The 3,449-nt window shown below is 47.7% G+C and overlaps 1 non-coding gene across 1 annotated transcript; it reads right to left on the bottom strand.

Annotated features, from left to right (window-relative positions):
* Positions 1 to 2,030: 2,030 nt before the first annotated feature.
* On the bottom strand, positions 2,031 to 2,186 carry LOC144171242 (U1 spliceosomal RNA). Its single transcript, XR_013322912.1, has one exon. It is a non-coding gene; the product is annotated as a U1 spliceosomal RNA (small nuclear RNA).
* Positions 2,187 to 3,449: the final 1,263 nt, after the last annotated feature.

Below are 3,449 nucleotides of genomic sequence, written 5' to 3'. Positions count from 1 at the left end.
GTCTATCATAATTACGCATGTTTGTCTGATTATGTGTTTACTTAGCATGTATTACGTAGTGCACTTTTTTTTTTCAATAAGGGCAGACTTTGCGGGCAGACTTACCAAAGAATGCTGACATATTAACACTGTTACACTTCTCGCCATTGAGTTTTTTAGTGAAAAGAACTGCTGAAATGGCCCCTTAAATGCTGCTCGTCCGATACCATTTTCACAATTTTCACATCAGTTCTTACAGTGTCCACCATGTGCCCCTAGCAGACAGCCAGAGAGTTGTGGAGGCATGCACAAAAATTTTTGATGCATATCAAATAATTGGGTACCACCGCATAGTTACATGTTTTCTGAGCATGCCTAGACTGGAGCTATCTATTACAAAGTACTGGTTTGGTGCATAAGGGTGTGTATTTTGTGAGACAACCAGTTTCGCGAAAAAGAACTTTATTTTATGTTAGCTAAAAGTGATTAGCTTTGTGCCTGATAGCCCTTAGACAGCAGTTCCCTGAATACTTAAAATCTATCAAATTGTACACCCGCCCAATTTTTTACCAATATCACCGGAGCGTCGACTGTTCGGTCGATCAGCCCCTCGTGATGGAGTGATACGGCAAACTCGGCGAGAGTAGCCGCATGTGCACTAAGCGAAGGCCGCTGCTGCCATCGTCTGCTAGGCTGTTCCAAGAGCAGACGGCCGCCCCATATTTTTGTGATTTGCTTATCACACTGCCTGCCATACCAGAAAGTTTTCGAGACCGGGCACGTGGCACCAACTGAAAACAGAGTAATTAGCATTGCCGAACAAACCTTGCGCTGAAGGAACTTTGCGTTTGGCAATGCTGATTACTCTGGTTTCTGTTGGCGCCACGTGCCCGGTCTTGAAAAATTTCGAGTATGGCAAGCAGTGTGATAAGCGAATAATAAAAATGGGGCGGCCGTGTGCTATTGGAACAGCCTAGCAAACGATGGCAGCAGCGGCCTTTGCTTATACTGCGCATGCGGCTACTCTCGCCGAGTTTGCCGTATCACTACATCGCGAGGCGCTGATCGACCGAACAGTCGACGCTCCGGTGATATTGGTAAAAAATTGGCCGGGTGTACATTGTTGGCAGCTGTTTGTCTTGTGTTACTCTCCAATGGTACATTTTAGGCACCTGTTTGTTTTGTGTCACTCATTGATTTTGTTTGTTCAGCTGTACTTGTCCTGCCACCAATTATTTCTAATATTTTAGGACGTTCAGTTTCCATTTTTAATGTTTGTTTGCACTGCCTTTGATGTGTAAGGTGGCAAATGTGGTTAGTAAACACAGGTTTCCTGCTCACATTCTTCACACCATATTGCACATAGCTTGTTCTTAGCTTATGAACCTATGATTCCAAGCTGTTGCCTTCAAACCTACCTCAAAAACATCAGTTATACAGGGGTGTCAGCTCAGACCAAGTTATGAACGTATGTGGTACTGAGGATTCTTTCAGGCATGCCGGTTGTTGCATTTTAAGTTGTCGCGGATACATAGAGATAACCCAGATGAAGAGAAGGACGGACCAAGGGGGCAGCCTTGGTCTGAAGAAGGAAGTCGAGGATTATCAGATGTCATGGACATTCTTAGTTATATAATGTAAATACTACTCTTCTTTCTTATTAGTAGACTTGGCCGTTTTTCGTCATCTTATGGTGCCTGGAAAGCTGAGAAGGAAGAAGTCGGGGATACTAAACCGGCCTATCGTGTTCAATCGGTAAGAGCAACATTGGTGACCACAATGTGGAGGAGGCATTGTTATAATCCGGAAAGAAGAATGCACTAGCTGAAAGTAAATAACAGCTCATCAGCAACAAAACACAAGGCGTTTAAAAAAATGAAGCGAAGACGGTGTTGGATATTCAGTACTCAGATAATCATGTTGGATAATCAGTAATCAGTTTAATCAGTACGTTCAGCGGGGCGAGTTCTCACGATTACCATCGTACAGAGGGAAGGTGTCACCAACGCAGAGAGACGTGTGCAATGATCTGATTTTGGACTTGATTAGGAAGGGGGATAGCGAGAACGCAGTCCCCCACTACCAAAAATTGCATGCTCCATCTGCCCCAGTTTGGGGTAGTGGCAGGGGTCAACACGAGCGCAGTGCAATACCCGCGTCTCGCCCTGGGAGCTCCTTTCAGAATAATTTATTCATGACATATGTACATGATGGTTGATGACTATGGGACCAAGCGGGTGATATTAGCACCTCTTTAAGCGTCCATGTTGCACCGAGAGGGCTGTACTGCCCCCGCTACATGAAATGACTATTTACAGCGATACATCCAGGGGGAATTCGCGTGACAGCCTATAGTTTGGCTACACTAAAACGTCCCATCCCCCAGAGGCACATTGTGTCTTTCACACACGCACGAACACCATTCCACAGTGTTGTTTTTTCCTCGCGCACATGCATAACACATTCACGGTTCGTCGCGCACATTTGTTCACGGTTGATCGCCGACACGCATACCGCGCACAACAAGATGCGTTCCTCGCACCAACACGACACCGGGGAAGCGCCACGACTCCTCGAAGGATTCTTTGTTGTGAGTTCAAGCTGGGTTTCAAGGAAAAGTTTAGCCTTGGCACTCACATTGCTCACCATTTGCAAGAGTGGTGCGCGCTTTCCGCGGAAGGAGTCGACGAAGCACCTGTTTTGCCAGAGCTCTTGCCGTCCCAGCGCCGTGTACAGGAGGCGTAGTTTCCCACGCGCTCGTGCACTTGTCTCTTCGTCGCACTTGGAGCTCAGCGGCAGGTGCAGGTTCGTGGTCCACGACATCCGTTTCCAGAAGGCCTTGGCAACTCTGCACTGAGTGAAGACGTGCTCCGATGTCTCAGGTTGCCCGCAGAAGGTGCACCACCAGTCGCGCGTGATGCGCCACTTGGCTAGCCGGTCTCGGGTTGCCATGGCACCTGCTTCCACCTTCCACTGGAGCTCCGTCAGGTTCGCTGGTAAACAAGGTGGGCACGCTCTCCCCCACCGCTTTTCGGGTCGAAGTCGAGCCGACGGTGGGCGTATGACGCCGAACGGTGTTGTAGGGAGTTTTTCTGACGCCTCACTTGGAGACAGCTCGCGGATGTCTGCGTCTTGCAGGTGCTGCCTGGCTTGTTTTAGGTATGTTACAACGGCGGCTTGGTGTCGACCTGGGCTCTCGCTCTTAATTTTAAGGTTGCAGTGTTTGTCTTCCAAGTGCCTCCCGAGAGGACCCAGCCAGTACCGTACACTCTAAACTTTTTTTCCTCCCATATACTCCATAGAGGTTCTTTTTCGCCTGTCCTCTAGTGGTCCTCCTTGTAGGAGTTTTTTTACTACATGGAACAGGGAGGTTTTTTTTACCTCCTCAAAACAGGGAGTTTTTAGGTTATACAAAGGAGGTATTTAGGGAGTGTTAAGAAATGTTCGGGAGAATTTAAAGGGAAGGTGAA

Source organism: Haemaphysalis longicornis, unplaced genomic scaffold, assembly GCF_048455015.1.
Source record: "Haemaphysalis longicornis isolate Haplotype H1 unplaced genomic scaffold, Haemaphysalis longicornis Haplotype H1 scaffold_2, whole genome shotgun sequence".
NCBI lineage: Eukaryota > Metazoa > Arthropoda > Arachnida > Ixodida > Ixodidae > Haemaphysalis > Haemaphysalis longicornis.
This window is presented reverse-complemented; position numbering and strand designations above follow the sequence as displayed.